Source organism: Trachypithecus francoisi, unplaced genomic scaffold (assembly GCF_009764315.1).
Source record: "Trachypithecus francoisi isolate TF-2019V2 unplaced genomic scaffold, Tfra_2.0 Contig01554, whole genome shotgun sequence".
Taxonomy (NCBI): domain Eukaryota; kingdom Metazoa; phylum Chordata; class Mammalia; order Primates; family Cercopithecidae; genus Trachypithecus; species Trachypithecus francoisi.
The window spans coordinates 798,093-823,553 of record NW_022681439.1 but is presented as its reverse complement, the minus strand read 5'-3'; the positions used below and the strand labels follow the sequence as shown (position 1 = coordinate 823,553).

The 25,461-nt window shown below is 43.2% G+C and overlaps 1 long non-coding RNA gene across 1 annotated transcript in view; it reads left to right on the top strand.

Moving 5' to 3' along the window:
• The first annotated feature begins 11,614 nt into the window (after positions 1-11,614).
• LOC117062883 overlaps positions 11,615-25,461 on the top strand; it is a 60,488-nt gene continuing 46,641 nt past the window's right edge. The window contains exon 1 of the long non-coding RNA XR_004428610.1: positions 11,615-11,767. This is a non-coding gene — a long non-coding RNA (uncharacterized LOC117062883). The remainder of the gene's footprint in view (positions 11,768-25,461) is intronic.

Genomic DNA, 25,461 nt, shown 5'->3' with positions numbered 1-25,461 from the left:
TGAATTAATTTTCGTATAAGGGGTAAGGAAAGGATCCAGTTTCAGCTTTCTACTTGTGGCTAGCCAATTTTCCCAGCACCATTTATTAAATAGGGAATCCTTTCCCCATTTCTTGTTTTTGTCAGGTTTGTCAAAGATCAGATGGCTGTAGATGTGTGGTATTATTTCTGAGGACTCTGTTCTGTTCCACTGGTCTATTTCTCTGTTGTGGTACCAGTACCATGCTGTTTTGGTTACTGTAGCCTTGTAGTATAGTTTGAAGTCAGGTAGCGTGACGCCTCCAGCTTTGTCCTTTTGACCTAGGATTGTCTTGGCAATGCGGGCTCTTTTTTGGTTCCATATGAACTTTAAAGCAGTTTTTTCCAATTCTGTGAAGAAACTCATTGGTAGCTTGATGGGGATGGCATTGAATCTATAAATAACCTTGGGCAGTATGGCCATTTTCACGATATTGATTCTTCCTATCCATGAGCATGGTATGTTCTTCCATTTGTTTGTGTCCTCTTTGATTTCACTGAGCAGTGGTTTGTAGTTCTCCTTGAAGAGGTCCTTTACATCCCTTGTAAGCTGGATTCCTAGGTATTTTATTCTCTTTGAAGCAATTGTGAATGGAAGTTCATTCCTGACTTGGCTCTCTGCTTGTCTGTTACTGGTGTATAAGAATGCTTGTGATTTTTGCACATTAATTTTGTATCCTGAGACTTTGCTGAAGTTGCTTATCAGCTTAAGGAGATTTTGGGCTGAGACGATGGGTTTTTCTAAATATACAATCATGTCATCTGCAAACAGGGACAATTTGACTTCTTCTTTTCCTAACTGGATACCCTTGATTTCTTTCTCTTGCCTGATTGCCCTAGCCAGAACTTCCAACACTATGTTGAATAGGAGTGGTGAGAGAGGGCATCCCTGTCTTGTGCCAGTTTTCAAAGGGAATTTTTCCAGTTTTTGCCCATTCAGTATGATATTAGCTGTGGGTTTGTCGTAAATAGCTCTTATTATTTTGAGGTACGTTCCATCAATACCGAATTTATTGAGCGTTTTTAGCATAAAGGGCTGTTGAATTTTGTCAAAAGCCTTTTCTGCATCTATTGAGATAATCATGTGGTTCTTGTCTTTGGTTCTGTTTATATGCTGGATTACGTTTATTGATTTGCGAATGTTGAACCAGCCTTGCATCCCAGGGATGAAGCCCACTTGATCATGGTGGATAAGCTTTTTGATGTGCTGCTGAATCCGGTTTGCCAGTATTTTATTGAGAATTTTTGCATCGATGTTCATCAGGGATATTGGTCTAAAATTCTCTTTTTTTGTTGTGTCTCTGCCAGGCTTTGGTATCAGGATGATGTTGGCCTCATAAAATGAGTTAGGGAGGATTCCCTCTTTTTCTATTGATTGGAATAGTTTCAGAAGGAATGGTACCAGCTCCTCCTTGTACCTCTGGTAGAATTCAGCTGTGAATCCATCTGGTCCTGGACTTTTTTTCGTGGGTAGGCTATTAATTGTTGCCTCAATTTCAGAGCCTGTTATTGGTCTATTCAGGGATTCAACTTCTTCCTGGTTCAGTCTTGGGAGAGTGTAAGTGTCCAGGAAATTATCCATTTCTTCTAGATTTTCTAGTCGATTTGCGTAGAGGCATTTATAGTATTCTCTGATGGTTGTTTGTATTTCTGTGGGGTCGGTGGTGATATCCCCTTTATCATTTTTTATTGCGTCTATTTGATTCCTCTCTCTTTTCTTCTTTATTAGTCTTGCTAGCGGTCTGTCAATTTTGTTGATCTTTTCAAAAAACCAACTCCTGGATTCATTGATTTTTTGGAGGGTTTTTTGTGACTCTATCTCCTTCAGTTCTGCTCTGATCTTAGTTATTTCTTGCCTTCTGCTAGCTTTTGAATGTGTTTGCTCTTGCCTCTCTAGTTCTTTTAATTGTGATGTTAGAGTGTCAATTTTAGATCTTTCCTGCTTTCTCTTGTGGGCATTTAGTGCTATAATTTCCCTCTACACACTGCTTTAAATGTGTCCCAGAGATTCTGGTATGTTGTATCTTTGTTCTCATTGGTTTCAAAGAACATCTTTATTTCTGCTTTCATTTCGTTATGTACCCAGTAGTCATTCAGGAGCAGGTTATTCAGTTTCCATGTAGTTGAGCGTTTTGATTGAGTTTCTTAGTCCTGAGTTCTAGTTTGATTGCACTGTGGTCTGAGAGACAGTTTGTTATAATTTCTGTTCTTGTACATTTGCTGAGGAGTGCTTTACTTCCAATTATGTGGTCAATTTTGGAATAAGTGCGATGTGGTGCTGAGAAGAATGTATATTCTGTTGATTTGGGGTGGAGAGTTCTATAGATGTCTATTAGGTCCGCTTGGTGCAGAGATGAGTTCAATTCCTGGATATCCTTGTTAACTTTCTGTCTCGTTGATCTGTCTAATGTTGACAGTGGAGTGTTGAAATCTCCCATTATTATTGTATGGGAGTCTAAGTCTCTTTGTAGGTCTCTAAGGACTTGCTTTATGAATCTGGGTGCTCCTGTATTGGGTGCATATATATTTAGGAGAGTTAGCTCTTCCTGTTGAATTGATCCCTTTACCATTATGTAATGGCCTTCTTTGTCTCTTTTGATCTTTGATGGTTTAAAGTCTGTTTTATCAGAGACTAGGATTGCAACCCCTGCTTTTTTTTGTTCTCCATTTGCTTGGTAGATCTTCTCCATCCCTTTATTTTGAGCCTATGTATGTCTCTGCATGTGAGATGGGTCTCCTGAATACAGCAGACTGATGGGTCTTGACTCTTTATCCAGTTTGCCAGTCTGTGTCTTTTAATTGGAGCATTTAGTCCATTTACATTTAAGGTTAATATTGTTATGTGTGAACTTGATCCTGTCATTATGATATTAACTGGTTATTTTGCTCATTAGTTGATGCAGTTTCTTCCTAGCCTCGATGGTCTTTACATTTTGGCATGTTTTTGCAATGGCTGGTACCGGTTGTTCCTTTCCATGTTTAGGGCTTCCTTCAGGGTCTCTTGTAAGGCAGGCCTGGTGGTGACAAAATCTCTAAGCATTTGCTTATCTGTAAAGGATTTTATTTCTCCTTCACTGATGAAACTTAGTTTGGCTGGATATGAAATTCTGGGTTGAAAATTCTTTTCTTTAAGAACGTTGAATATTGGCCCCCACTCTCTTCTGGCTTGTAGAGTTTCTGCCGAGAGATCTGCTGTTAGTCTGATGGGCTTCCCTTTGTGGGTAACCCGACCTTTCTCTCTGGCTGCCCTTAAGATTTTTTCCTTCATTTCAACTTTGGTGAATCTGGCAATTATGTGTCTTGGAGTTGCTCTTCTGGAGGAGTATCTTTGTGGCGTTCTCTGTATTTCCTGAATTTGAATGTTGGCCTGCCCTACTAGGTTGGGGAAGTTCTCCTGGATGATATCCTGAAGAGTGTTTTCCAACTTGGTTCCATTTTCCCCCTCACTTTCAGGCACCCCAATCAGACGTAGATTTGGTCTTTTTACATAATCCCATACTTCTTGCAGGCTTTGTTCATTTCTTTTTCTTCTTTTTTCTTTTGGTTTCTCTTCTCGCTTCATTTCATTCATTTGATCCTCAATCGCTGATACTCTTTCTTCCAGTTGATCGAGTCGGTTACTGAAGCTTGTGCATTTGTCACGTATTTCTCGTGTCATGGTTTTCATCTCTGTCATTTCGTTTATGATCTTCTCTGCATTAATTAGTCTAGCTGTCAATTCTTCCACTTTTTTTTCAAGATTTTTAGTTTCTTTGCGCTGGGTACGTAATTCCTCCTTTAGCTCTGAGAAGTTTGATGGACTGAAGCCTTCTTCTCTCATCTCGTCAAAGTCATTCTCTGACCAGCTTTGATCCGTTGCTGGCGATGGGCTGCGCTCCTTTGCAGGGGGAGATGCGCTCTTATTTTTTGAATTTCCAGCTTTTCTGCCCTGCTTTTTCCCCATCTTTGTGGTTTTATCTGTCTCTGGTCTTTGATGATGGTGACGTACTGATGGGGTTTTGGTATAGGTGTCCTTCCTGTTTGATAGTTTTCCGTCTGACAGTCAGAAGGACTGTCTGTTGGTCTGTTGGAGATTGCTTGAGGTCCACTCCAGACCCTGTTTGCCTGGGTATCAGCAGCAGAGGTTGCCAAGATAGAATATTGCTGAGCAGCGAGTGTACCTGTCTGATTCTTCCTTTGGAAGTTTCCTCTCAGGGATGACTCCACCCTGTGAGGTGTGGGGTGTCAGACTGCCCCTAGTGGGGGATGTCTCCCAGCTAGGCTACTCAGGGGTCAGGGACCCACCTGAGCAGGCAGTCTGTCCGTTCTCGGATCTCAACCTCCGCGTTGGGAGATCCACGGCTCTCCCCAAAGCTGTCAGACAGAGTCGTTCGCCTCTGCACCGCCCCCGCTGCTTTCCCTATTGGACCTCAGCTGTGGGCTGTCCCCAGAGGTGGAGTCTACAGAGACAGGCAGGTTTCCTTGAGCTGCTGTGAGCTCCACCCAGTTCGAGCTTCCCAGCGGCTTTGTTTACCTACTTAAGCCTCAGCAATGGCGGGCGCCCCTCCCCCAGCCTCGCTGCTGCCTTGCGGATAGATCGCCGCAGACGGCTGTGTTAGCAGTGAGGGAGGCTCCGTGGGCGTGGGACCCTCCCGGCCAGGTGTGGGATATATTCTCCTGGTGTGCCTGTTTCCTTAAAGCGCAGTATTGGGGTGGGAGTTACCCGATTTTCCAGGTGTTGTGTGTCTCAGTTCCCCTGGCTAGGAAAACGGATTTCCTTCCCCCTTGCGCTTCCAGGTGAGGCGATGCCTCGCCCTGCTTCAGCTCACGCTGGTCAGGCTGCAGCAGCTGACCAGCACCGATTGTCCGGCACTCCCTAGAGAGATGACCCCAGTACCTCAGTTGAAAATGCAGAAATCACCGGTCTTCTGTGTTACTCGCGCTGGGAGTTGGAGACTGGAGCTGTTCCTATTCGGCCATCTTGCTCCGCCCCCTAGCTTGATAGTTTTTATCTTTCAATGTTTTAAAGATGTCTTTTTGCTTACATTGTTTCCTGTAAAAAATCTATTCTCATCTTTATTTACGTTTCCTCTTTATGTAACATCTTATTATTTTCCTCTGGCTGCTGTAATATTTTGTGTTTATTATTGATTTCTGTAACAATTTGATTATGATATGTCTTGGTGTCTTTTTTTTCATGCTTCTTTTGCTTGAGGGTTTGTTGAACTTCTTGGATCTGTGGGTTTTTAGTTTCAATTAAGTTTGCAATGTTTTTAAGTGTTATTTCTTCAAATATTTGTTCTGTTGCCTCTCCTCTCCTTTGGCAACTCTACTGCACGTATATTAGGCCACTTGACGTTGTCTCACAATTCACTGATACTCTTTTAATTAAAAAATTTTTTTCCAGATGGGCATGGTGGCTCACATGTGTAAACCCAGACTTTGGGAGGCCGAGGCAGGTGGATCACATGAGCTCAGGAGTTCAAGACCAGCCTGGTCAACATGGTGAAACCCTGTCTCTACTAAAAAAATACAAAAAAAAAAAAAAAAAAAATTAGCCAGGCGTGACGGCACACACCGGTAATCCCAGCTACTCAGGAGGCTGAGGCAGGATAATTGCTTGAACCTGGGAGCCGGAGGCTGCAGTGAGCCGAGATTGCACCACTGTACTCCAGCCTTGGCAACAGAGTGAGATTCCATCTCAAAAAAAAAAAAAATTGTTTTTCCTCTCAGTGTTTTATTTTGGATAGTTTCCATTGCCATGTTTTCAAATTTACAGATCTATTTTTTTGCTATGTCTAATCTACTATTAATCCCATCAATTAATTTTTTTATTTTAGATATTGTAGTTTTTCATTCATGGAAGTTCAATTTGAGTGTTTTTGTTAAATTATTTTTCTCTACTTAACTTTTTGAACATCTGGAATATGGTGATAATAACTGCTCAATGTCCTTGTCTACTAATGATAACATCTGTGTCAGTTCCGAGTCAGTTTTGAATTATTTCCCCCATCGTGGGTTATATTTTCCTTATACTTTCAATGTTTCATAATCCTTATCAGATACCACCTGTTGTGGTTGCTACCCTTTTTGGATACGTGATACTTTGCTTTCCTATAGCTTTTCTTAAGCTTTTCTCTGGGATGCAATTAAGTTGCTTGGGTATAGTTGGAGCCCTTCAGGTTTAGATTTCATAATTTTTGAGGCGAATCTGGAGCAGTGTTTGGTCTGGGGCTAATTATTTCCCACCACTAAGACACAATGTTCATGAGTATTCTGCTCAGTGTTCAAAAATTTTTTTTCTCCCTGGCTGGCTGGTGGGAGGGAACAAGTCTTGACAGTTGGTGAACACTGGGTGCTATTCTCTAATCCTTTCAGATGTTTTCGCCCCTCTGGCATTGAGTAGCATCTTTGCATGCTGTCATGATCAATACTGTGCTGAATATTTGACAGAACCCCGTCCAGATCCCAGGTTCTCTCTCTGTACAGCTGTCTCTGCTGCTTACCTGTCCTGTAAACTCCAGCTGCCTTGCTATCCCTGGACTCTCATTTCCATCTTCTTACCTAAAGGAGTCCACCAGCTTCTACCTGGGTTCCCCCTTCCTGTGCCACAGTCTGGAAAGTCTCTCAAGACAGTGAACTGGGGCAAGAACAGGGCTCCCCTAATTTGTGTCCCATCTCTTGGAGATCACTGCCCTTCATTGCCTGATAACCAATGTCTTGCAAACTGTCATTTAATACAGTTTGCTGTTTTTGTTTGTGTACGTTCATACTGGCTTCAGGCAGATGGCAAAATGTATCCACCTTAAGTCAAAATCTGACTCCATCTTAAGCAGAAACAGCATTCTTCCACTAGTGTATCCTTGCCACGTATATCGAATAATCACAAAGTATTTTGCTGGTGCAAAAGTGAGATGCCGGGAGGTTAAAGGCCTTACCACAGAGCCAGCACATCCTCTCCCCATGATGCCACCTCCTGGAGGAAGGGCATGCACTTTTTATGTTTTTGCGAGAGAAGTTTTAGTAGAATATTTCCATCCTGGCACGTTACTTGGCGATAATTACATTACAAATGCTAATGGGAGTTATAATCACAATTATGCTAATCTCTGCATTTAGTGCCTACTGTGGCAAGCAATTATGACCAATGAGCTCAATTTGTAAGTTAGCATTTATTAAAGTTAGCCACTGAAAGCTACTGTTTTAGGCAGACTGCCTCTAACATTTTTGACTAAAGTGATTTACTTAAACAATTTCCTAATAGGGCATAAGTACTTATAAAAAGGCTTTTCATCTTTATTTTCCTTTGATGAAACAGAAAGGAAAATATGCCTGGAGTCAATGTTTCGGCCTATCTATTAGATAACAAGGGCTCTGTGAAGTTCTTTAAAAATATTTCAGGGAATGTTTTCTGAAGAAACTGCCCAGCTCTGGCTCAGAGCTCTCACAGGAACTGTAGAGGAATTGATGAGGAGAAACCTAACATCCCAAATGGCAGCAAATAAGAGACTTGGCAGCCTGTGTAGGCAGTGGAAGACAATTAGGACAGGAAAGTAAACACACACATAGTCTCTTTATATTTACGTTTCATACATTTATCTGGGAGTCCATCAAAAGCAGATAGGCTAAATGGATATAGAAATAGGCAAGATTCTAAAGTGTAATTTTTTCTCATTGGTTAAAGGAGAACTGTAACTGAGTTGGTCTTGAGGGCCTTTGCTTTTTCCAGGAGTTGATAATTTTCTGATCACCAACTCCAGGCTCCAGGACTTGACGCTGACCTGAGCTTCCCAGGACTCACCTTGGGGTGTCTAGCAGGACTTATTACAGTGGAGGCTGGCATCTACCAGCATGTGACCTTCTTTCTCAGTTTCTGTGGCCTTGGTGAATGTTTTATGGTGGAATCACAGGGTATGTGCCCTTTTGTGCCTGGCTTCCTTCACTTACCACCCTGTCTGTGAGATGCATCACAATGTACAGCAGTGACTACTCAGTCTCATTGTGGTATGAAAATCTATTGTAGGCTGGGCATGGTGGCTCATGCCTGTAATCCCAGCACTTTGGGAGGCTGAGGTGGGTGGACCACAAGGTCAGGAGTTTGAGACCAGCCTGGCTAACATGGTGAAACCCCATCTTTACCAAATACAAAAATTAGCCAGGCATGGTGGCAGGTGCCTGTAATCCCAGCTACTCAGGATGGTGAGGCAGGAAAATTGCTTGAGCCCAGGAGGCAGAATTTGCAGTGAACCAAGATCACGCCATTGTACTCCAGCCTGGGCGACAGACAGAGCAAGACTCCATCTCAAAAAAAAAAAAAAAAAAAAAAAAAGCAAGTGTAGAATAAAGTACAATGTCTCCATTCCCAATGTCCATTGTGTGTATCATATTTTTGTTTTATGGATTCAACATATTGTCTTGTCTCTCTGAGAATATTAGTATTAATTAAGCCAGGCATGATAGCTCATGCCTATAATCCCAACACTTTGGGAGGCCGAGGCAGCAGGATAGTTTGGAGCCAGGAGTTCAAGACTAGCCTGGGCAACAAAGCAAGACTCCATCTCTACAAAAATGAAAATAAATTAGCCAGGCATAGTGGGACATACATGTAGTCCCAGCTACTCAGAGGGCCTGAGGTGGGAGGATCAGTTGAGCCAAGGGGTTCGAGCCCGCAGGAAGCTATGATAACACCACTGCTTTCCAGCCTGGGTGACAGAATGAGACCCTGTCTCATAAAAAAGAAAAAAAAAAATTACATGATTTTTTTCTTATCCCCTGTGTGGTCTTTCTTTCCTAAGTTACTTCTAAACACTGGTTTAAGTCTTTCTATTCTACTCTGTGCTTTCCTCAAAGGTCTGGTAATCCTCGGCTTTCCGCTTTTATTTATGCTTGAGGCTCTAAAATTTGATTGCTAGAGCTCTGTGCTCACGAGTGGGTTTCTAACTGTGGCCTTCATTTCTAGGGTGATCTGACTACATCATTTTCTTGGAAGACATCCTTAGTGTTGGTCTCTTTATTTTTTTCTCCCCTCTTGAGCTAATTATACTACTCGGACAAAAAACTTTTAAGCCAAGGCGTAATCTTGACTCCCAACAGTTTGAGAGCCAACTGGGAGAAGAAGACTGGAGAAACTCAACTTTGGTACTGAAACCACCTTTGCAAAATTATGACTGAGACAGTGAAAGAGATTTAACTTCAGTGACTCCATCTTGCTTCTAACCTCCAAGCTGTCCTTGTTCATTCCTGGGCGTAGGCTGAACTAACTTTGGGAGAAACTTAGTTTACAGTTTAGGCTGGGCTCACACCTGTAATCCCAGCTACTCAGGAGACTGAGGCAGGAGAATCGCTTGAACCAGGGAGGCGGAGGTTGCAGTGAACCGAGATCGCACCGCTGCACTCCAGCCTGGGAAACAAGAGCGAAACTCTATCTCAAAAAAAAAAAAAAAAGGAGGATAACAAATAGCTGTTTTATGTTTTTAAAAGATAATGTTTTGTCATTGTGGTGAAATGTACTCTGTCTCTCTCTCTCTCTTTTGGCCACATGATCATTAATTTCTTCCTGTAGAGTTCACCTTAAATGCAAATTTGAACACATCTCTCTGATCCTGCCATATGTTTTTTTGGTTGTTGCTGTGATTTCATTAGCTATTGTAGAATTTAGAACCAGCTGATGCTCTAAAAGTGATTTCTGATGCTGGAACTTGTAAGATACAACTACCCTTAACTTCATATAAAAATTAGAATATATATAGAGAAGGCAGACATGCAGGTGTTAACTCTTTCCTGTCCTATAATATTGGGAATCAAATGGAATGAGTTGATTTTTTTCCCCCGATCCCAGGGGCCAAAATTGAGCACAACAGAAGAACTCAAAAATGAGCTGGGAATACTGTAGAACTGCATAATCAAGGCAAGCAATTAATATTCATAGTATGATCTTTACAGTTTTGACAATGTGAAATAAACTTAGTAATTTTTTTGTTTTGTTTTGGTTTGGTTTTTGAGACGTAGTCTCATTCTCTGGCCAGGCTGGAGTGCAGTGGCACAATCTCAGTTCATGTAAACCTCTGCCTCCTGAGTTCAAGTGATTCTCCTGCCTCAGCCTTCTGCGTAGCTGGGATTAGAGGCACACACCACCATGCCAAGCTAATTTTTGTATTTTCAGCAGGGGTTGGCTTTCACCATGTTGGCTAGGCTGGTCTTGAACTCCTGGCCTCAAGTGCTCCTCAGCTTCCCAAAGTGCTGGGATTACAGGTTTGAGCCACTGTGTTAAAGCCAGCAAGCCAACTTTAAAGACAGGGAAAATATACTGTTAATATAGGACAGGATTTCTTGCTTCAGGACCAGTTATTGTATTTGAGCTTCTTGATGCATTTCTGTACCATGTGTAAATAATACAGCTATCAGTCATAAATTGACTGTATTAAGAATAGTATAATAAATAAATGAAATAAAAACAAAAACAAAGAAATCCATAGTCAGACACTTTTCATGAGAACATCATAAGGAAATGAGAGGGTTGTGATCTGGCCAGGTAAAGTTAGAGTTATCATGAGATGCCTCAAATGCAGTGTGAGATGCAGTAACAAATGCAGCAACCCAGAATTGCTGCAGTGACTGAGAACTAACCACCTTTGCCAGAAATGCTGTCACATCAGGTGGGGAACATTGTGCTCTTTTTTTTTTTTTTTTTTTGAGACAGAGTCTCGCTCTGTTACCCAGGCTGGAGTGCAGTGGCGTGATCTCTGCTCATTGCAACCTCTGCTTCCTGGGTTCAAATGATTCTCCTGTCTCAGCCTCTCGAGTAGCTGGGATTACAGACACCCACCACCACGCTGGCTAATTTTTGTACTTTTAATAGAGACGGGGTTTCACCATGTGGGCCAGGCTGGTCTCGAGCTCCTGACCTCAGGTGATCCACCCGCCTTGGCCTCCCGAAGTGCTGGGATTACAGGTGTGAGCCACCGCACCCGGCCATCACTTTGCTCTTTTCTACAGATCAAGTGATCTTTCAGGACTTGAAAGGTTCTGATGCTTTTTAGGGTCAACCGGGCACCCCTGGCTGAGGCTCATTCCAGTAGACTAAAGTCAAGTTGTCTTTCGCCTGAGCACACAACCAAGAGAACAAGTCCTGGCATCATGAATGTGACACGGCTCTCCTTGTGTCTGGAAAAAAAAAAAAAAAAAAGGAATTGAACCTGGGCCAGTTACTAATGCAGTCCACTGGTTTGTGCCCAAGACGTTGAATCTGAGAGTAGTGGCCATTTCCAAAAGATGATCTGTGCCTGACGGAAATATGTAACTTTTCTCCCTGTTTGTCTTTGAAGACCCAGTTACCTTCAAGTCACCTCTTTATACCAGCAGCCGCACCCCAGTCTCCATTCACAAATTATCTCCGATGTAGCCTCCCTGGGAAAACTTAAAAGCCTGTTTAATAAGAGGAGGCTGCTGCCAAGAAGTTGGCTTGGGAGAATGGCAGTTATTAAATGATGCTAATATTTAGGCTCTTGCTGGTATAACAAAGCCTCCTTTCTTTGTCTCAGGTGGGGACATGTTAGCACATTGCCTCTGTCTGGGAAAGGAGGAGAGCAAGGGAGGAAAGAGACTATTGTGGGGGTGTGAGAAAGGGGAAGAGGGGAGCAGCGAGGCAGGGAGGAGAGGCTGACTTCTGAGATCTGAAAGAAGAGATTGATGCTGGGAGAGAGAGAAGCTTAATGTTAATATTCATCAGAGATGAGCCCCTTGGCATTGCAGCCTGAGACTTATCAGAAAAGGTGAGATGGAACAAAGCCACATTATTTGTTAAATGGTTTATTGTCTGTGAGAAGAGGGGCAGGGAGCAGTGCAGGGTTTTAGGGAGAGGCCAAGGGAAAGAAGAATAAAGAGAACTGTCCTAGGAAGGATGTATTGGATGAATTTCACACTGTGTACTTGGCTAGATCCAGGAGGCTGCTAAATTCTCAGCAGTAGCCTCAGTTACATTCTTGGAGTGGTGGGAAGAAAGGACTGGGAAGATGGAAACTGAAGTCCTAATAACCAGCATTTCCTCTTTCTGGTTGTGTGATCCCTTGTAAGTTGTGAAACAATCAATCACACCTCTAGGAATGGGGAGCTGCCTGGCACTGGCCAGACTTCCCCGCTGCCACGTGCACTTACAGGGCGTGACCCTGCCATCCTGTTGGTCTGGGTGCATGAACACGTCTGTGCTGTTTTGTCTGCTCCAGTGTGTGCTTGTCTTATGATTTGAGTTGATCCAGAGGTCAGTCAGTGTGATGGATGTATCCTGTATATCTAATAAATAAGTAAATTCGTGCCACTTCCTTCAGCTAAAGCAATTTCATCTCTTCAGCCCACAAAGAGAATAATGGAATGCACAGCTCAGGGCTCAGGGGCAGGGTTCCAAACATGTGGGAAGGAGCCTGTATTCCTCGTTCATTGCTGTCTGAGTTGGATAGACTCCATCTAGGAAGCCTGAATCCAGATCAATCTCTCTCTCTCTCTCTCTCTCTCTCTCGTTCTCTCTCTCTCTCTGTCTCTGTTAGAATTTAACTCTGGATGAGACGATCTGAACCTTAGAGGATTATTGTGCAGTCAAAGACCAGGTTGCTGTTTGCAGCTTCTCTCAAGATTCTCTGTGTTGGAGTTAAGAATGAGTAGTATTGTGGGACAAGAAAAGAGGAGAGAAATTTAGCCAGAGCATCTTCTTTTACTGAAGAAAAATACATTTGACCTGGCCTTGGTTTCAGATCCAGGATTCCTTACTTTTTGTTTAAGCATGGGAAAAAGAAGTCGGAAAATTCTGCCACTGGAGGACTAGGGTAGGGATGGGGAGGATAAAGAAAAGAGGAAGCAGTGGATCCTTCCTTATGCTTCGATTATTGTTATTTTTTTCCTGATTATAGATGTAGAGAATATTATAGAGAAGTTATAAAATATACAAGAGTCCAAGGAAGGAATTTAAGACACTCATAATAGCAACGTTAAAGGCTAAACACTGATATAGTTTGGATGTTTGTCCCTGCCCAAATCTTGTGTTGAACTGAAATCCCCAATTCTGGAAGGAGGGCCTAGTAGCAGGTGTTTGGGTTGTGAAGGCAAATTTCTCATGGCTTGGTGCTGTCTTTGAGATTGTGAGTGAATTCTCACGAGATCTGGTTGTTGTCTTTGAGATAGTGAGTGAGTTATCGCGAGATCTGTTTGTTTAAGAGTGTGAGGCGCCTCCTCTTGCTCTCTCTCTTGCTCTTGCTCTAACCGTGTGATGTACCCATTCCCACTTCACATTCCACCATGAGTAAAACCTCCCTGAGGCCTCCCCAGAAGCCAACGAGATGCTGGCACCATGCTTGTACAGTCTGCAGAACCGTGAGCTGATTGAACCTCTTTGCTTTATAAATTACCCAGTATTCTCTGGTATTTCTTTATAGCAATGCAATAATGGCCTAATAAAAACACTTTTAACGTTTTGGAGAATCTCATCATTTTATTACAGTTTTATATGCTGCTCTTTTTTCTCCTAATAAGTATTGTGTGGGAATCTTCCAAGGACATTGCAAAATCATGTTTTTTAAAAAGAGTGGATTAGTACTTCACTGATGGATAAAATATAAGTTATTTAAGCATTTCCAATTGCTAGGCACTAAGGCTGCTTTATTTCCCGTTATACAAGAAAAGCCCCAATGTACACCTTTGTACACATACTGTGTGTGTGCAAATACATAATTATTGTTTGAAAGTGTGTTCTTAGAAGAATTATTAAGCTAATTCTTGATGCTGTTCCAAATCCTAGCACGCAGAAGTGTTTTGGAGAACAGCCTTAGCGTTACCCAGAGGGGCTCTAACAGCTCAGCTTTGGAACAGAGGGCATCTCACGTGCTTCTCAGACTCACTTGAGTGCAGGTGTGTGTGTGTGCTGTGTGTTTGTGTGTGCTGTGTGTTTGTGGTATGTGCATATGATGTGTGTGATGTGTGATGTATGTGTGTGCGTGGTGTGTTTGTGTGGTGTGTGTGGTTTGTGTGTGTGGTGTGTGTATTTGGTGTGTCTGTGTGGTGTGCAAGGTGTGTTTTTGTAGTGTGTGTATATAGTGTGTATAGCATGTAGTGTATGTGGTATGTGTGTTTGTGTGTGATGTGTGTATGCGATGTGTGTACATGGTATGTGTGGTATGTGGTGTGTGTGTACTGTGTGTGGTGCGTATGTGTGTGTGGTATGTATATGGTGTGTGTGGTGTGTGGTGTGTGTGGTATGTGTGCATTTGTGTTGCTATGTGGTGTGTGTGGTATATGTGTATTTATGTGTGGTTTGTGTGGTGTGTGTGGTTTGCATGTGGTACATGTGATATGTGTGTTTGGTGTGTGTATGTGGTGCATATGTGTGTTTATTGTGTGTGCGCTTGTGTGTGTTTGGGTAGGAGAGAAGAAGGTGCTGTAACCTTGCATCAGGTGGTGCCTTGAATTTCTGTGACCTTTGGCTTGCCTGGATTCTGGAACAAATCTCCTACAGCTGTGCTCCACCTCAGAGTGAGTGGATGATTCCCCTGAGGTGTAACCCCCACCCCTGAGATGTGACCCTCCCTGAAATGTGAACCCCTACAGTGTGATCCCTTGAGGTGTGAACTCCTGCAGCGTGATCCTCTGAGGTGTGACCTCCTGAGGTGCGAACCCCTGCAGTGTAATCCTCTGAAGTGTGATCCCCTGAGGTGTGAACCCCTTAGGTGTGAACCCCTGTGGTGTGATCCCCTGAGGGGCAAATCCTTGAGGTGTGATCTCCTGAGGTGCAAACCCCTGTGGTGTGATCCCCTGAGGTGTGAACCCCTGTGGTGTGATCCCCTAAAGTTTGATCCCCTGAGGTTGAACCCCTGTGGTGTGATCCCCTGAGGTGTGATCCCTTGAGGTGTGAATTCCTCAGTTGTGAATTCCTGTGGTGTTATCACCTGAGGTGTGAACCTTGAAGTGTGATCTCCTGGGGTGCCAACCCCTGTGGTGTGATTCCCCTGGGATCTGAACCCCTGAGGTGTGAACCCCTGCAGTGTGATCCCCTGAGGTGTGATCCCCTGAGGTGTGAACCCCTGTGGTGTGAATGCCCAAGATGTGACCCAAGGGATGGATTTGGGTTATGGCCTGGGATTGCTGTGGGATACAGAAGAGGGGGAGGCCCAGGGTTTCTTAATTTTCTCAGGCAGATGGGAGGCCTCTCCTTAGTTCCCTGAGGACTATCAGAGACCACTATTCCCCTTTCTCCCCCGGCTCCCTTGGCACATTTGAATGACACCTCATGAGATCTCACTATGGCCACTGTGGGAAAGGCTCTATGAGCATAAACGGGTGTCCAGCTTGGGTGCCGGGTGAGAGAAAGTGGAGGCAGAGGGTGGCAGTGCCTCACCAATGTCCAGGGGAGAGCAACACCCTCATGTTGGGACCCAGTGAGAAGCCCTGACCACAGCGGGGTAGGTCAGGCCACTGTGTCGTGCTGCATCTGGCTTCACTCCATGCTCATGCTTCTGATTAATGTCAGGAGGCAATGACTTTTGGCCCTTGGTAGGGAATGGGGCATTTTCATTGCTGGAAAGAAACATTCCTTGGTAGAAATGAATACATTGGCACTTGGATGTGTATACTGGAGTGTGAGTGAGTCAGCCTCCCTGCGTCTGTGTCCACCGAGGACACTGCAGGGCTAGAGGCAGCTTTGATTGTGGTAGAGGCACTGGGACCCCTGTGAGAGCCCTGAGGAGCCTCTTCCACTTTCTCATGGGGACTTTCTAAACCTCTTGGTGTTACAACTTGTGCTTCTCTCGTGCTGGCTACTGGCCCACAGAGACATGTGTTTTTCAGGCCACACAGGCATTGGCTCACCTCTTTTTGGTGATTTGGAACTGACATCACAGTCCTCTGACTCCAGCTCTAACACTGGCTGGTCCACATATACGCATCAGCTATATGTACACAAAAGCTGTCATTATTCCTCCTGCTATGAACCTGAATTACTGACAGCTGTAGAGTTGCTTCTGTCCTCAGATAGGTACAAACAGTCCCTGGCTTATAATAGTTTTGACTTAAAATTTTTTGATTTACAATGGTGTGAAAATGACATGCATTTAGTTCACCCCTCAACTTATGATTGGGTTATGTCTGGATAAACCTATCAAAAGTTGAAAATACTGTGAGTCGAACACACATTTTCTGTTTCTTTCTTTTTTTTTTCCTGTTGCCCAGGCTGGAGTGCAGTGGCACAATTATAGCTCATTGTAACCTCCACTCCTGGGCCCAAGCAATCCTCCCACCTTAGCCTCTCAGGTAGCTGGAACTACAGATGTGTGCCACTACACCTGGGTATGTTTTTTAATTTTTAATTTTGTAGAGGTGACGGGGGGGGGGTCTTACAATATTGCCCAGGCTGGTCTTGAACTCTTGGCCTCAAGCTATCCTCTTGCCTCTTCCTTCCAAAGTGCTGGAATTGCAGGTGTCAGATGCTCGGTCCATGCTTTCAATTTTTAATACTTTCCATTTATAGTGGGTTTATCCGGACATAACCCCAGAGTAAGTCTAGGAGCATCTGTATATGTAAATACTGAACTGTAGGATTCTATCCCCTTTAAAATTTACATATTAAAGTCTCGGCCAGTTATTGTGGCTCATGCCTGTAACCCCAACACTTTGGGAGGCTGAGGCACATGGATCACCCAAGGTCAGGAGTTCAAGACCAGACTTGCCAACATGGCGAAACCCTGTCTCTACTAAAAATACAAAAATTAGCTGGGTGTGGTGGCACGTGCTGGTAGCCCCAGTTACTTGGGAGGCTGAGGCACAAGAATCGCTTGAGTCCTGGAGGAAGAGGTTGCAGTGAGCTGAGATTGTACCACTGTACTCTAGCCTGGGTGACAAAGAGACTCAGTCTCAAAAAAAAAAAAAAAAAAAAGTCCTAACCCCCAGTATGTCAGAATGTGACCTTATTTGGACATAGGGTCACCACAGATACAATTAGTTGAGTTCACACTGAAGTAGGGTGGGCCCCTAATTCACTATGACTGGTGTCCTTATAAAAGGAATGGCAGGTGAAGGGGCCTAGTATCCAGGGACGACTCTACATGAAGACCGGAGTTAGGGTGCCTCAAGTCAAGGAACGACCAGAGGTGAGGAGAGCGGTGGGGAAGAGATCTTTCCCTAGTGCCTTCACAGGGAGCATGGTTCTGCCTGTACCTTGATCTCAAATGTCTAGCAGACCTCCAAGACTGTGAGAGAATACATTCCTGTTTGCAGTATCTTGTGATGGCAGCCCTAGGACCCTGATAACACCAATAGCTCAGAAACTTGGTAGATCTTTGAATACCTCTGTTTTACACAGAAAGGCAGGCCAGAGTCATACCCATTTTATAGATGGGGAAACTGCATCCCAGATAAATGAAATGATTTATTTGGAATTACTTTCTTACAAAGTTCTTTAAAAGAAAAAAACAGATAAATGTTAACAAGAGCAACATACAAATTGTCTGCCAACTGTTAAGCTCATAGTCAACGCTCCTGACCACTTTAAGATTAGGCCTTTGGGATCCCTGCTTTTAGAGACGGAGTGGCCACAGATGAGCAGCCCATCATGGAGTGTTGAACTGTGCACCAAGCCAGGACTCACTAGAATGCTGAGGAATCCATGAAGAATCCTTTTATGTAAAACTTGCTGAAAGGGAAGGGTGTGTACACCTAAAGTGTTTATTTTTATGTCACGAAATGCCAAAGAATGCTTTGATTTTTTTTTTTTTTCTTACATAGTTTTCACCCTGAAGAAGGAACCCTCTGGGCTCTTAAATTCACATATGAATACCTGGATCAGAATCACAGTTTTAGAGCCCAGTCACGAGAGGTTAAACTTTCAAGACTCCAAAAAAATAAGTTGCAAAAAACAGAGCACAGAGCAGGGCTTTGGAGTCAAGAGATGCCTTTGGGGTTCCAGCTCTGCTCTCCCTAAGGGCACGGCCCTGGGCAAGGTGCATTCATGTCTCTAGGTCTTATCTCAAAATGGGATGACCAATCACACCGAGTTCCAGAGGGTTCCAATGGAATAATGCCTATGGAAGTACTGTATAAAGGGCAAAGTCACTAAGCAGCACAGGAGTTTGGGTTAAAGGGTGAAAAGAGGATAGTTCAGAATTTCAAGGCAGTGTGGCAACAGGGAGCACCCCAGTGTCAGCCCTTGAGTTCCAGTGGAAGAGGGGCTGGACGGTAGCTTGGTCAGAAGCTCTGAGATGGATTTCTGCCTTGGCAGAGAGGATAATGAAAATGGAAAGCATTTATGGGGACCAACACTGAATTTTTTTTTTTTTTTTTTTTGCAAAATGTGTCATGGATGTTTATTTTAATGGTGATAGGGGTCTCTGATCAATCCATTCTCCCTCCAAAGAGTTAGGTGCCCCTTCTTTAGAAAAGGTGCAGAGGGGGCTTACATAGAATGGTAAGGGGGCAATGAGCTGGGGTACCTTGAAAGAGGTGCACACGACACACATTGAGATCTGCATTCATCAATTCTAATCAATAATCCCCTCTTCCCACTTTCTTGTTTTTGAGATAGAGTCTCGCTCTGTCACCCAGTCTGGAGTGCAGTGTTGCCATCTTGACTCACAGCAACCTCCGCCTCCCAGGCTCAAGCAATTCTCCTGCCTCAGCCTCCTCAGTAGCTGGAATTACAGGGGCATGCCACCATGCCCGGATTATTATTATTATTTTTTTTTTGAGACCGAGTCTCGCTCTGTTACTCAGGCTGGAGTGCAGTGCAGTGGTGTGATCTCAGCTCACTGCAACCTCCGCCTCCCAGGTTCAAGCGATTCTCCTGCCTCAGCCTCCCCAGTAGCTGGGATTACAGGTGTGTTACACCACATCCAGCTAATTTTTTTTTTTTTTTGAGATAGAGTCTCACTCTGTCACCCAGGCTGGAGTGCAGTGACACGATCTCAGCTCACCACAACCTCTGCCTCCTGGTTTCAAGCGATTCTCCTGCCTCAGCCTCCCAAATAGCTGGGATTATAGGCACCTGCCACCATGCCTGGCTAATTTTTGTATTTTTAGTAGCAACGAGGTTTCACCATGATGGCCAGGCTGGTCTCAAACTCCTGACCTCAGGTGATCCACCTGCCTCTACCTCTGGGATTGCAGGTATGAGCCACCACACCCAGCCCTATTTTTGTATTTTTAGTAGAGACCGGGTTTTGCCATGTTGGCCAGGCTGGTTTTGAACTCCTGACCTCAAGTGATCAGCCTGCCTCAGCCTCCCAAAGTGCTGAGATTACAGGCGTGAGCCACCGTGCCGAGCCCCCTCTTCTCACTTTTTCCACCTTGCTCAGCACCCACAGTGTCTCTCCTGCCCACTTTCTATGACTAATTTTCACCCTCAAGTCTTCACCTGTGTTGTCTGTGGAGGAGGAGGAGGTGATACTAGAATAAGAAGTGTCATCGGCCTCGTGTGTACCCCCTGGCCCCCTTACTGGGAGTTGGATGTCTTCTGTACACCCATAAGAGACTCTGAAGGAGTGACCGATGTCAGAGTGGTACTGTGAGGCAGTCAGACTGCTGCTCCCATTCTCCCAGGAAGATGTGAGGGAAGGAACCTGAACACAGATGGTTGTGCATTTGTCTGGGAGTTAGGAGGATGAAGGCTGGAGGCGGAGTGGGCAGGAGGAGGGAGGAGAAGAAGGAAAGTGAGAAACTGTGACTCACTTTGAAAGAATTGGGTTGTTGGACCTCATCCATTCTCAAGGGCTGGGAAAGCAGACGTGAATGTCCTCAAATTTTACTAATAGAGAACATTGATTTCCTTTATGCAGCTCAGCCAAATGCATTTAACTTCTACTTAAAATATTGCCAGCAAGTATTTTTCAGTTCTTATAATAAAATCCTCTTTTTAGGTCACCTTTCAAATTTCCTGGCCGTCCCTTAGAGGGGCTGCATTCAGGGATAACGTCTTAATTCAGCAAGACATCTGACTGTTAATTACAATGCTAGTATGCATTTCTTCCTTCTTTTTCTTTTTCTTTTTTTGAGATGGAGTCTCGCTCTGTCGCCCAGGCTGGAGTACAGTGGCGTGATCTCGGCTCACTACAAGCTCCGCCTCCCAGGCTCATGCCATTCTCCTCCCTCAGCCTCCTGATTAGCTGGACTACAGGCGCCTGCCACCACTCCTGGTTAATTTTTTGTGTTTTTAGTAGAGACGGGGTTTCACCGTGTTAGCCAGGATGGTCTCGATCTTCTGACCTCGTGATCCACCCGCCTCGGCCTCCCAAAGTGTTGGGATTGCAGGCATAAGCCACCACACCCGGCTCTTCCTTCCTCTTTTAGCAAAATAGAGAGGAAAAGACAAACCCTCATTTTCTAGAACTATTTTCTTATCCTGTGTTTTAGCACTACTGTATAAATATGATCCCCTCTCTGAAAGCTTGCCTCTAGGTTCACCTGTCCACCAACCATTTAGCCAGGCCCAATGATAGGATTTATCAGTAGCAGAAAAGCACTGGATTAATAACAACAGCCACAAAAAGAGCAAGAAGAAAGCATATTCTTCTTTGTTAGCTCTCCTGGCTGCACTAAGTCATAATTATGGCTTCCTATAGGCTCCGTATTTTTACAAATCTGACTTTAGGTGACAGCACAGAAAGCCAGTGATGCTTTTACTCTCATCTGTCTTAATGGCAAAATGTGTATAGAGTTTGTCAACTGAAAATTGTCAAGAACTAAAGAATATTTTATGATCTAAACTAGTTGTCATTGTTACAGTGTGTCTAACAAGAGAAAAATCTTCAACAGCCCTCCTAACCCGTGGAAGCTGTCTAGGAAACACATCTCAACAACTCAAGAAATTCTCATACCATGGGTGTTCCTGGCTTCCTGCTATTTTCTCACTCCTGCTCCCCTCAGCCTTCAACCCCACCCTAATGAATATTCAGCCTGTATCCTTCAACCAGGATTTTCAATAGGATGCTTCCTGTTTTTCCTATTCAAGATTAACTGTTGTCCTGGGTAGGAGACTGTTTAGTGAGACCTTGCAGCTGGGAATTCCTGTTTATTTTTTATTATGACCCTGGTTCTGGGGACAACGTATGTCTCAAAGTTAGAAATAAGGCCTTGTATATTCCAGTGACTCTGTGAGTCCTGACTCTATACAGCAATTTTTTTTTTTAATCTACACGCCTGTCCTATCTCACTGTGACCAATTCAAAGGCAGGAATTAAGTCGTATTAATCTCCCTCTTCTGTTGCTCAGCATAGTGACCAGAAAGAGCTCAATAAAATGTGTTGAATGGATAAATGAGCTGTTAAAAGAAAAACTTGAGCCAAATTAAATGTCAAGGAGTTACATTGAGCAATGAATGATTCACAACTCAGGCAGCCCCCAGAAACACAGCAGATTCAGAGAGGCTCCAGGGATACCTTATGGTCAGAACAAAAAAGGGAAGTGACATACAGAAATCAGAGGTGAGGTGCAGAAACAACTGGATTGGTTACAGCTTGGCATTTGCCTTATTTGAACACAGTTTGAACACTCAGCAGTGTATGAATGGTTGAAGTCTGGCTGCTGAGATTGGCTAAGACTCAGCTATTATTACAGGCCATCATCCTAAGTTAGGGTTTCAATCTTGTCTGCCCACTAAGGTAGGTGGCCGTTGGTCCACAAGGATTCAAACACAGAAGTATGGAGTCCTTCTCGGGCCATATTTAGTTTGCTTTCACAAAGCATAGCAGTGATAAGTTCTAGAGAGAGGTGGTCAGAACCATTCATTATAGTCCTCAGACTAGAAGAGGATAAGGAGGGATGAGAGTCATTTGTGCCTATTGTGTACCTTTTTGGCAAAGTCATGATTACTTAGTCATGTAACACGTAACTTAGCGTGACCCACTGGGTTCGGAAACTGGATTTAATTTTTTTATCCAACAGTGAATTTTTCCATCCTTCACTCAAGCACTTAGTAATTGCTATAGCTTTGCTTCGTTGCAGTGGCTTCATAGATCATGGCTGTTGTTCATTGCTTGTGGCGTGCCTGGGAAATCAGTAGCTGAAAATGTCTTGTGAATCCTTAGTAGTTGTTACCTGGGTAGGTTTGGAATGTTCCAGAAGAATTAATTTACAATCAGGTGACAGTTTTGTCATTTTACGGGGAATAATGAGCAAATACATGTTTGGAAGTGTGACTCTATCAAAGCTGTTTATAAATAAGTGCATATTTGCCCTTTAAAGTAGCAGTTTTTTGATCTATGACTTGGGCTTCATGGGATTAGCCATGAGGACATGTCTGGGAGTCTCCTCACAATTAGAACGAGATCCTTGAGTTTTTTTCCTAAAAACTTTATAGATGGTGTTTTGCATTGGTGATCTGCAAGAAGACATGTAAACACCCTGGTATTTCTTCAGTACTCGTTTTTAAGGGCTGCAAATGGATTTTTGCAAACATGATTTCATGAATCCTTAAATAAAGCCTGGGAAACAGTAGATACACTTAACATTTACCAAAACTCTTCAATACCCTAGAGATAAATTCCTCCACAGCTCACCCTTTCTCAGACACTAACCTCCAGTTACACCAAACGATTACAGGTTTCATCTCGTGTGCACTCTCCTACCTTCAGCCTTTTGTGTACACTGTTCCTTCTCCCACACCGTCACTCACCAACTCCTAATCCTCCTTCAAAATGAGAAACTTGAATGTTACCTCCTCAGCACAGCTTCCTGATTTCTACACCCAATTAGGTCCCTTGCTAGTTGCTTCCTCACGGAGGGAATTACACAGAGAAATTAAGGTCCACAATGCAAACATTCTCAGAGTAATCACCACTTCTTAAGTTATTGTCAATGTCAATAGAAAATATTGGAGTTCTGGGCTGTCCTCTTTGTGATAATCCATGTCCTTTTATTCACGTATTTGAATTGATATTCTGTCCAAAGTTGCTGCCAAAATTACATTTTGGAGGAGCCAGGAAGAGCTTGTCAAACATCTTGATGTGTGGTTTGTATGGTTTCATTTGGTCTGACAATCTTATCTATTCAGAGAAAAAGCAAGTCACACTTCTGTCTTTGCCTTCTTTCTCTGGATAGTTTAATATATTATTAATAGTTCGACCATAATTCAAATTCCATTTTTAGGAGCATCAGAAGATTATATGACATTTCTGATTTTATTAGAACATTCTTTCATTTATATTGCTTAAACAAAGCAGCTAGTACGTGGAGGCTGAGAAGCCTTTGGTTATATAAGCCGCTTTATGATGGTTTTATATTAGTTGTATAACATATTTGTGATTCTTAATAATATTCAGAACAGCAGAAGGGTCAAGAGAGCAGATTTGGAAGGAAGTTGTGCCACGTTCGGTACATAAAGTACTACATCTGAGGCTCAGTTGTGTCATTTATATACTGGAAATGACAATAATATCTACCTCATAGGATTACTATAGGGGTTAAATGTAATAATGAGTTATTTCATTAATAAGATGTAATATGTAATAAAGAGTGTAGTATGATATACAGCTTAAGGTAAGTACTCAGTCAGTGCTATTTTATTTCTATATATATATATTTATATATATATATACTAACAATGAAGTGGCGTTGTTGGGGTAATAATGTGGGGTAAATACCCAGGATTCATTGTCTCACAGCCATGGAAAACTAGAATGCAGGCACACACAGAGTGAGGTTCAGAGTGGAAGTTTAATAGGCAAAAGAAAGAGAGATCTCTGTAGCAGAGAGCCATCCTGGAGAAGTGGGTTGCCGGTTCCACAGTGGAATGCAAGGGTTTTTATAGATGAACTTTAGGAGGTGGTGTCTGATTTACATAGAGCACGAAAGATTGGTCAGACTAGGTGTTCCATTTGCATAAGGCGCGAAAAACTGGTTAGGACTCTGTGTGCTATTGCAGATGGTTCTCTACCTGGCTGGTGCCATATTGCCTGCTCCTTTACTGTACACGTGGTGACAAAGAAAACGGAAGATGGAGCCTCCATGTTAGACATACCTGGCTCCCAGGTAGCCCTTTTCTATTGGCACAGCTGCTGGCATTCACCCATGCAAGGTTTCAGCTTGCCTATTTGTCTGCAGCTTAATTTTTCAGGCTGCTATTTGTTAGAAAGGAAATGATTGGGGGCTGCTCTTTGTTAAAAGGGACATTTCACTGGGGACTCTGTTGCCCCTACTGTTTAAATAATTTCTTTCTACCTCCTGTATCAGCAAGCAGCCCTTTTCCCTTCTTGATGAGGCAATTTCCTTTTTCAAGTTGACCTCCTGTAGATGCCACAAAAGTTACAGCCGTCGTAGGGACAGTGAGTTTAATCTAGTTTTCTGTTCCTGTGATGCTAAAAAGCTGACCTAAATTACTTAGGTCACATAGTCCCATAAGCTCTCTGAGGGTAAGAAGTGTAGCATCCTCATGTTTGGACTCCCTGTTCAGTGGTACAAGTGGTACAAGACTGGTCTCTACCATTTGCCTCCGTGATGGTGTTCTGTTCTTTCAGCATGGTTTGGATGGCCATCTCTCTCCTGCATGGAGCCACCAGTGAACTCATACCCATCCTAAGGCCCTCTGTGTCTTGCCCATAGGTGCTCAATGTATGTTTGTTATTAGGAGCATGCAGATGACAAACATTCCTTTTCAATGAGAGCAGATGAGAAAATAACTGCCTTATTTTAATCTCAATTTACTTTTCTTCCATTTTATGGTCTTGGTAAAAAGTGTGAGGAAGGATTTGATCACAATTTTCTTCACTAATTCTTCCCCTACCTACCTAACCAATCAACAAAGCCCTCAGCATTCCACACAGGCATCCAGCTCCTACTTTAAGGGACAGCTTAAGTCTTTGTGGTCATTATCATTATTAATGAGTTATTGACTAGCAAACGCATCAGTCTGGTATTCAAGCAAGGGCTGCTGATGGAATCATAAAAGGAAAGATATTTTAGAAGTTCTATTATGATTACTCAAACAGATTACACTGGACATCTTTGGTTCTCATTAATTAGAGCCATGGTGGACACATTTCTAGAGAATCTCCAGCCTATGAAAGTAAAAGAGGAAAAGCCCTCATGGATACGTATAGGTTTTATTAATTTCCACCCCTTATTCAAGAACTCATACCCTGTAAGAGCCAATGAAAACAAATCTGTCTGTCTATCTATCTGTCTATCTATCTATCTATCTATCTATCTATCTTCTATCTTCTATCTTTTTTTTTTTTTTTGCCACTTGCCAATCAACAATGACTCCTGCTCCTGAGGTGTAATTGTTTTGAAACTTCTCAGTCCTAAGGTAGAAGCCTCCGCACTCCTTCCCATCTTCTCCGTCTCTACCATTTATTATACGACATCACAGAGAGACACTCCTCTTAGAGTAACAGATTCTGATTTTTATTTGTCATTTACTATTTTGTGAAAAGAACTCAGAAGGAGTCAAACTAGCCAGTTTTTCAGTCCACAGGGGATTGAGCGCTATAATCCTGCTTCTCAA